A 10,000-nucleotide genomic window follows, 5' to 3' on the forward strand; every position below is an offset into this window, starting at 1 on the left:
TGATATTAAATTTCACCGAGATGCATTCCTCACTCTTCAAATTAAAACTGTTTGTCTCTTGCTAATGTGTTTTAAAACGCTTCCCTTGGGCCTCAAAACCGAATAATGATGGCGGTTCAAGTGTTGCAATCACCATATTACCAAACGTTTAGTGTAGCCATGAGTGTCTGTGCATGTACTCATGCACTCCAGGAGAGTATCAATTTACTACTTACCTCAGCATTTCTGAGGAATGACACCTATATTTAATGTGTGTGTGTGTGTGTGTGTGGGTGTGTGTGTAAATCCTTCTCACTTGCATTAGTATTACCTGAGTCATTTATGCTTAATTCTCTGCTAGACAGCCATAAGCCATAATCGCTGTGTGTGCGTGTGTGTGTGTGTGTGTGTGTGTGTGTGTTTGGGTTGGTTGCTACAGCAGTGCTTTTGTGAAGAAGGGATATTAAACAGACACATAAGCCCGACTGTGTCTGGAGTCGGAGAGACATGATTCTGTCCTCCAGGTTCTGCTTCCACGTCTCCAGCGTTCTCGGGGCTGGGACTCTTCTAGCTACTTGCTTTCAAATGTAAACACAGACTTCACACAGATGATACTGAGATCTTTCAGACGGCTGTGTTTAAACGACATCCAACCCCCCCACACGTGACAGTGGGCTGGTGGGAGAATGCAGCCTTGTAATGTCTCCTGATTGAGTCCAGGTGCACCACTCACGGAGGAACCTCAGAGCTTCTACCCTGCAATGTCTCTTCTTATTATATTGACTGGCCTGAGCTAAATATGAAACAGTCCCCTCTGTTAGTCCCCTCCACTAGACCCCTCTGTTAGTCCCCTCTGGATTGGAGCTACACTGGCTAGAAGACTGTGTTTGAAAACAACCAATGTAATTAACTTTAACTTTTGTTTACTTCCAAAAGAAAGTCTATGAAGCCTTTAACATTTTATATGACATAAACCAAAACTGCACTTAATTTGTGTCTGACTCATTTTGGACAGTAGACTCCTTTACTGGTACCATCACTGTAGGACAGATTACGGTAAGGACTAAAAACACGCTGGCTGGTCTTGGGCTCTACGTCGCTGCCTTGACACTGCCATTCTTCACAGCGCTTCTTGGAGGCTGAATCTCTCCCACTAGCGTCACCTTCACCCAGTTCCCATCTGACCTCTGTTACAAAGGTGACAAGGCAACAATTAGTACGTGCAAAAGAAGTTTAGAGTCAGACCTGTGTGTGTGTGTGTGTGTGTGTGTGTGTACGTGTGTGTGTGTGTGTGTATGTTTGTGTGTCACCGCACACCTCACTCTCACGCTGAGCTGGTGTTATATACACACACACACACACACACACACACACACACACAGTTCAGGTGGAACAACATAAGGACCTTAAGCCCCTGCTGCCTTGTTTGGGCTGAAGGGATTGTCCGATGTTGTTGACATAGCCAGCTGTCCAGAAGACCGGAATGCTGGTTCTACTCTCTCTCTCTCTCTCTCTCTCTCTCTCTCTCTCTCTTTCTCTCTTTCTCTCTTTCCCCCTCTCTTTCTCAGAAACCATAACCTTTCAAACCAAGCCCAATTCTACAGTCCCACTGCTGGATCCCATCTAGGTTTAGACTTAATAACTGCCACAGAGACTCCAGCACTCCCCCATTATTCATCGCTTGCCCCCCCATCCCCCGCTCCTCCCCCCCTCTCATTCTCCTCCCTCTCTCGCTCCCTTTTTCCTTCCTCTCTATTCTCTCGCTCTCCCAGATGACCTCAGACTGAGGTGAGGTGTTGTGATGCTGTAGTCTGCAGCCCAAAGTTCATTACACACCGAACTCCTTCTCCCCTGAGACAGATGTATGGTCATCACTCTGTTCTCTCTCTCTCTCTCTCTCTCTCTCTCTCTCTCTCTCTCTCTCTCTCGTTCTCCCACTCTCTCTGAGTCTGTCTCTTTCCTCTCTCCAGCAGAAAGGTGTTTGCTGTGTGAAGCTCTGGTGAGGTGATGTACTCTAAGAATAGACCCTCTCTAGACACACAACATGTTTCACAAAAGCCAATCAAACAGCTACACAGATCAAAACACATCAAACAATTACAGAGGAAGATATCTGTCTGTCTCCTTCTGTCTTACACACACACATGCACACACACACACACACACACACACACACTTTTGCTTATTTTCACTTATTTTCCATCTATTATAGGTTCACATTTTAGGCCGTCCCAGGTCCACGTTACATTAAAACACCACCTTGGGACTATCAGACTTAAATGTCTGCAGCAACCGACGTAAAACATTTTGGGAGCGCGAGCAGCGCGCTCCCGCTGGAAGGCGCGCCTTGATCCTTCTTTTCCTGCTTTCCCAGCACTTCACTTCAACCTCTTGAATGCCAAATCCATCTGAAAATGGGAAATTCGAACGTAATTCCGGAGATGAAGGAGAAAACCGATCTTACGGGAATAGCGGGGGAGAGGAGTGAGAGGTGAAGTCGGAGAAAAAGTCGCTCCCGGCGGAGGGCGAGCGGCGCGTGAGGCGTTCTGACACACACGGATTACGCGACACGCTCGCGCTGCGCGAGACGCGTATACGTGCTTAGACAGAAAGCTCGCGAAGAAAGCTCGCGCTCACGCGAACAAGGGGTTCCTGTTTGTTCAACATCACCCATCAGCGCCGGTTTCCTCTTGACTTCTAAGAAATGCTTCTGCCAGTGCAGCTGTGCAGAACTCAATATTATAATCAATAATAATTCCCAGTAATATAGTAATTTAAGAAATGTTTCATTTCAATAATAATGTCATCCATTTTGGTGTTGGGCCTGAGGTTAAGGCTGGGTTTAGAAATCTAAGGTGAGTCTGCCTCATGAAGTTGACATATTACGTCTGCTTCGTGTAACATGTCAGTAATACATCTACTTCAAGTTCAAAATCTTCAAGATATTCGGTGCATTCAAATATTTCGCTGTTGTTCGTGACAATCGCGGTGTTGTTCTCCATGGCAACGCTGCACATGCATTTCTGTTCAGCTCCCTGCTTTTAACGACTCCCTTGTGTTTACGATTTGTCCTCAATAATTATGATCCTCACTCGTTCCCGATCGCCTCGCCTGCGACTCATGAAAGGACTTTGAAGTCTCAGACACATACACACACGCGCGCGCGCGCCCGAATCACTTGCGTTCACACCTTGAGCCGAACCCTTGCATTCTCCACATTAATGACCTCGTCTCCGCATGACTCTTGTTTTGGCCGTGTTCCTCCGATCGCTGGTATTTCTATCCTGGACTGGTCCCTTTGTGGCAGTGACTGCATCCCAAATTATGATTCATTCACGATACTCTGCTGAGTTAATCACGTGAAAAAGCACCGATCAAAATAGCGTTACCGAGGTTGCCAACCTGCGAGAGGCATACGCGCAGGTCTCCCTGTAGGCCAGTCTTGATCAAGGATGAACAAAGTGAGTGTAACAGCCCGCTAAAGCATTCGGATCAGATGCAGAAATTAAAAGTCGCTTTTCTTTGATGTCCCGATTCAAGCAGTTTTGCCTCATGCAATGTCAGTTAAAAATACAGCCCACGTAACACCGGTTTATACAGGTTCACGTTCGAGTAATAATCCAATGACACACAGCAATCTGATCAAATCCGTTTACCTCAATGAAATGCAATTTCACACCGCTATCTGCCCTTGTGACCACTAGATGGCGCTGCATCGGCACCAGGCTGACAACGTCTAGGTGAGGCTAATTGGCATCAAAGTTTTCTCTAGGATAAGTTGCACGATTAAGGCAACATTAATACCCCCAGAATGATTTGGTCTTTCGGAAAAGACACTTAAGGAACAGGAAGACAGGACAGGGTTCAGGATAAACACCGCTGGACTGGCTATGTGTTTCATGCTAATTACAAGGTAATGCTGCCTTGCTAAATTACTGCAACAAACGTTTTACTCATTTTCAAAGCTTTCTTGTTGTACATAAAAATTTGAGAACATTTTCATAAACTACTTTCCCCCCCATAAACTACAATAGTTTCAGATTTAACTTGCCAACTGTTCTTTCCTGTGTACAAGAGCAGTCTGTTAAAAAGTTATGTTTGGATAAAAAATTATGTTTGGATAATACACCATCTGTAGTATTCGGAACCTCAAGCATTTAAACCATGGAAGAAATGAATGACAATGAGAAACGTGCATTTTACAGATTCTTCCCAGTGAACTTTGAGGTGAGTGTGTTTCTGTGTGCAGGGACTACGGTCAACAGGAAGTGAGCAAGAAGTCTGTTAGTTCAATGTGTCTGTTGCTGGATCGACAAGAGTTGAGCCCACTGCTGATATTGGAGACTGCTTGGCCCCGGATGACGCCGGCCGGACCATCCCTTATGATTGCTGGACTGTAGAGAGACTCTGTCCAAACCCAACTGGGGAAAAGAGTCTTAAAGGACACAAAAGTCTCGAGAAAATTGCAGACACAACTTGGGGAACATCACGCAGGTGTTAGTGAGGCCAGGATTCAAAGGCCTCCACGCCTTAGCACATCCTTCGGACTACATTAGTGAACTAGCCCCACAGCATCGACAAACCACGCAAGCCAGAAGAAGGACAGAGACACCAGACGCAGCTTGTGGATTTGACTAAATGGAAAAATTCGGTACGGTAAAATCCTATATAAATATATCCTAACTGTGCGAGACATCTTCAGTAGATATATTTGAGGGAAGCCATGAAGCCACGGAAACAGAGCAGTAGTGAAATAGCCAAAGATTTGCCTTTGATCTGCAGCAAACTTGTTCCTCCTAAATGTTTACATCAAGATCAAAGAGAAGGGTTTGGTGGTGCGTTAAAAGCAGCTAATGCAGACCTTTAAAGTGAAGAGCATTCGGAGTGGTCTGAATCGTACCACAGAACAGAGGGAGAGGGTGCATGAATCTTTTCCACCCTCTGACACGCAGGTCTCAAGATGTATCTCAGCATGCTTGACTGACATCGCGTCATGGATGACAGCCCACCACTTGAAGCTCAACCCCAGTAAAACCGAGCTTCTGTACATCCCGGGTACTCCCAACCCTTACAATGACCTCACAGTTTTCTTCGAGAACTCCCTGGTATCACCATCATAACTTTGGACAACCAGTTGTCATTCTCAACTCATGTTTCAAATCTAACCCGGTCTTGCAGATTTCTCCTTTGAAGATTTGGCCCTTTCTCTCGCAGGAAGCTACCCAGGTGCTTGTGCAGTCTCTTGTGATCTCAAAACTAGACTACTGCAACTCAATACTTGCTGGTCTTCCTCTAAGAGCCATCAAACCTCTACAACTTGTCCAGAATGCAGCAGCGGGACTGGTCTTCAATCTTTCGAAGTTCACACATTACTCCACTGCTGCGCTCCCTTCATTGGCTCCCTGTAGCTGCACGCATCAGATTTAAAACCTTGATGCTTGCCTACAATTCCAAAAATGGACAAGCCCCTTCATACATGAGGTCAATGGTCAAAGCCCGATCCGTACCTTGAGTACTTCGAACCTCAAGTACAGCTTGAAATATCATGCTTCAAGTCTCATGGAAGACAAGTTTTGAGACTATTTTCTGTCCTGGCTCCCAGGTGGTGGAATGAACTTCCACTTGCTGTCTGGACAGCAGAGTCCCTTGCAGTCTTCAAACGCAGACTGAAGACCCATCTATTCACGGAATATTTAAAGAACAACTGACCCTGCTCCTATGTTGACTAACTGAAACTCTAGTACTTATTGTAGGGTATTTTTTATTACACTGATGTTGTTTAACACACTCTAGCACTTATTGTTTATTGCACTTATCATTGTTTAAGATAGACCTTATGTATTTTGTACTTCTAGGTATCAGCAGTGATACCTGTATTCTACTGTATTCTAGTTCATTGGTATATTGGACTCTAACCTATTGCACTAGCTAGGATGTATTCTATGAGTAAATGACAAAACACTTTTGTAAGTCGCTCTAGATAAGAGCGTCTGCTAAATGCCATAAATGTAAATGGAAAATGAATCAATCGCTGAAGAAAAAGACCCACGAAATGTACAGATGTGGAGTGGGTGAATAGCCTGCTGGGCTAGGCTACAGCGCTGAACCAAGCCCAGTGCAGAAGCTCTGTCAGGTCTCGCCTTTTGACGTCTGCTTTGGGGGAAAGTCTAACAGCGCACTGCAACCTCTCACCTGTGATGGTGCAGGACTGAGTAGAGGGACCCATTAAGGTGATTTCAGTTGCCCTTAACCTACGATCAGACAAAGGCAATCGTTTGAAAGGAGAAGATCAATGATTAGACAAAGAGCATGTCAGACCAGTGATCAGTGACTGCTCCTCAGAGGCTACACCTCCACTCCAGAGGGAATTTACCGCGTCACTGAAAAGATTTTTGGAGTTTACAACACGCCCTAATTATCATGTCACCAGCAAGTACGCGATCATGCCTGGCACCATTATCAAAATTCATTTGAAGTTCAGGACCAAACACCAAATAGCTCCCAGCAAAGATGGTTTTCAGTGACAGGCATTACTAGAACATCTTTGCTCACTGCATAATGATTCATTCATTACCTCTGGAATGACAGTGAGGTCTGATCCTCCTCTAGATGGGAACTGCCGGAATTGCTATGGCTGACCATTTAACACTGGAATTCTTTGAGCACCCACAACTCCTAAAGAAGAGATCGTATCAGATCTGAGATCGAATCAGATCTGGCTTCAAGTCCATTTTGTCTTGATGGTTTGTCTTTATATAACTTTGTGCCTGGTGATTACATAAATCATTTGGGTGAGTCTGAGATCTACAGAGATCACGTCCGAGGAACCCTAGTTTTCCAAGTCCAGTTTCTACCTCTTGTTGTAGATTCTACAGTACCTCAGTTGCTCCACGTGCTGAAGGCTATGGGGAGGATGTTCCCACACTGGTTCTTGATCACACCACCTAGTGCTATGGGAATGATGATCTTTTAGTGGATCTATCACGTCCTATATCAGGAGTTCTTCGGAAGAGGAATCTGGATGGTTGTCAGTGATCAGACACACTGACGGAGGACCATCATGTGAAGCAGAGGTAAACTCTAGTTCTGATCTTCATGTGCCTTTGGTTAGACCCTCTAAGCCTCATCAGAATGAATCAAACTGCGTCACGTCACTCGATGTTGCTTTCCTGAATGAAACATCGGTGCTAATTACGAAGCACAGTACTGAAACAAAGAATAGCGTATTGGGAGCAATCATCTGGGTTTGTCATCTCCTGTAGTTATCTGTCCTGTCCTCTGCTGCATTGAGTCATGTGTACGATGCACTGGCCACCAGTCCGAAGCTGTACAAAGCGTCTAGTCATTATCATGATCTGGTACTAAGACTCAAAGTGATGTTTGGGAAACACCCAGTCTGGGTCAGGGTATGGCTTCCGCTTAGAAAACCATGCTTTGGTAGATTTGAAGTGTAAGGCTTACTGGAGACAGAACAGAGTGCGTTTATTTAATTTCAAGCCCTTGTTGTGAAATGACTTCTGTCCCTGCCTGTAAACATTTATTGTGAATACAGAATACTTAATTCCTGGCGATAAGTACGTAAATCAAGTTGGCACAGCCGACGCGCGGCACGGTGGACTATAATGTCAACATACGAACACTCATATATTCTGGGCATTCTCGGCTTCAGCTAGAGGCCGACAATGAATGTAGTGCTAAATAGCTGTAATATTATATCAGAAAAAACTACTCTTTTATCCTTTTGAAAAAAATCATTAATATAATAACTCATGAAAATGGTGCATTCCCAATAATATATTACAAATGATCAACCTGAAAAGGTAATACATTCTCAGTAATGTAACATGCTATTACATTATTGGTAAAATGGGATTATATTAATGTGAAGACTCTGTAATTACATTATTAAATATATTATTACATTATTAGGTTTTATTGCATTTTTACCAAGTGTACAACTACAACAACAACAACAACAATAATAATAATAACAATTATTATTATTATTATTATAATTTCTGGGTGTTATTACATGATTTGGAAATCATTATACTCTTGGGTTCAGTATGTGGTGAGATGCAGCAAGAGTTTTGAGCTAGTATCCAGCCGGCAACCTGTTTAGTCCTGACTGGACATTACAGTAGGCTGGTGGAGGGCCGGAGGACCCAAGTGAATGGACCTACTTCAGGCAAAGATCTAGACCTTTCCGCAGCTCGGATCTGGCACGCTGGTGCCAAGGAGACGTCTCCGAATCTGAGGACACAGCAGAGTCAAAGAGAGACAAATGTTCTCGCATTTGGAGGCCACGGTGTTTGACCTTCCCTGACAGATGGTCCCCCCCCCCCCCTCCGAGGGACGGGCGTGTGAGCAGAGGATAGCTCACAAGGTCAGCGCTCCTGCTCCAAGAGCCTTATCTGTCTGGCTCCAAGCCAGGGCCTAATCAGGTGACCTTCCGAACCTGGAGCCAGGCCATTGTCTCCCCCGGGGCCCCCCCTCTGGGACTGCTGCTACCATAAAGTTGTAACATCAGCAGGTCCTTGTGTGCGTGGTGTCAAAGGGGAACGTGGATTATCGGAGCAGCTGGACACCCATGGGGCTTCAGGGACTGAAGGCCTTGTCAGAGGTTTGTGTAGTGCTGTGGAACTGTGCTGAGATCAGTGCTGGTGTATTTGACTGCAGGAAACACGGCCCAGCACACAAAGGATTCTCCTGGCGGCGTCAGCTGGTGTCGGGACAGGACGGGACAGGATGGGACGGGAACACCTGTGCGCAGGACATCCGCCTACATCTGAAAATGTACCACAGTGTAGATGGCTCAGGCATCAGTGCACATTCAGGACCAGGGAGAGATTACACTTAGCCAGGAAGTGGAGGGTTTGGGAACAGCAGAGACGTCTCGGAGGCTTCCAGAATCTCAATCGAGAGATTATGAGGATGAGATTAACGGGGAGCTTGGGTTCGGAGATTAGGGTTTTAGGATGAGGGAGCAGTGTTTGGTGTGAAAAGGTACAGTGCCCCCTATCCCTGTCTGGCAGGACAAAGCCACACCTTTGTTACACTAGAAAAAAAAACCACCCTGTCGACGAGTGTGATTGTCTTAGAAATGGACGTGCAGTTCACCAGTTAGAATGGGAGATGCACATTGATGTTTAGGCACGCACACACACACACAGGCGCGCACAAACACACATGTAAGGTCATCAAATAACAGGCCAATTGAGAGTGAGAGAATGTGTCAGCTAAGCATACAGACGAGCTCCTTGAACAAGAGGTCAGATAATTGCACATTGATTGAATGATGGACATTGTCTGGGGGCATAATGAGCGTGTTAAAGTTTACTGTAGTGCTCTTGCTTGGCCTCTTGGATTCCTTCCGGTGACTTTTATTACATCTTGTATATTAAAAGTCTCTCCGTCATTAAGTGAGAAAAGCATTCCCAGTTTTACATTTAGCGCAGATTATGCTGTCAATACTGATTCCTCTGTCAGGATTTGCGTTTTATTCTCAGATTGGGTTTAATCTCACCATACTCTACCCGGAGATTACAGCTCTGGATGTAAAAAAAAAAACAAAAAGAAAAGAAAAAAACCCTTAAAAATAACTCTGTCCAAAATCATCTTGTGACATCTGAAGCGATTTAAATGTGTTCGGAGGGCATAACAGAGTTTTTTCTGCCCCTCTTTGCCATAAATGTGTCGGCCCTGCTGATCCCCCCACTGCAGCCTGATCGATCTCTTCCACCTCCGATTAAGAGTGCAAAGCAATTACACTTTAAATTCTCACGTTTTTCTGCAGGTGTTAATTTACAGTGCTGGCGGGTGTGTGGATCGATACATCAGCGCACCGCCTTCCCCGGTAACACTCACACACACTCACACACACACACACACACACACCTCTACTCTCCATCACTGTCCCCCAGGACGACAGTAAAGAATTAACCTGCCACTACTGTTTTGTGGCCTGGAGGTGCTCCAGCGACTTTGTCTTGTCTTTATCTGAACCAAAGCTTGATTTTCT

At 45.2% G+C, this 10,000-nt stretch overlaps 1 protein-coding gene across 8 annotated transcripts in view; it reads right to left on the bottom strand.

Moving 5' to 3' along the window:
* Positions 1 to 10,000, bottom strand: part of LOC113580750 (chemokine-like protein TAFA-1) — a 140,518-nt gene that overhangs the window by 8,147 nt on the left and 122,371 nt on the right. The window lies entirely within an intron of this gene.

Source organism: Electrophorus electricus, chromosome 20 (assembly GCF_013358815.1).
Source record: "Electrophorus electricus isolate fEleEle1 chromosome 20, fEleEle1.pri, whole genome shotgun sequence".
Taxonomy (NCBI): Eukaryota; Metazoa; Chordata; class Actinopteri; order Gymnotiformes; family Gymnotidae; genus Electrophorus; species Electrophorus electricus.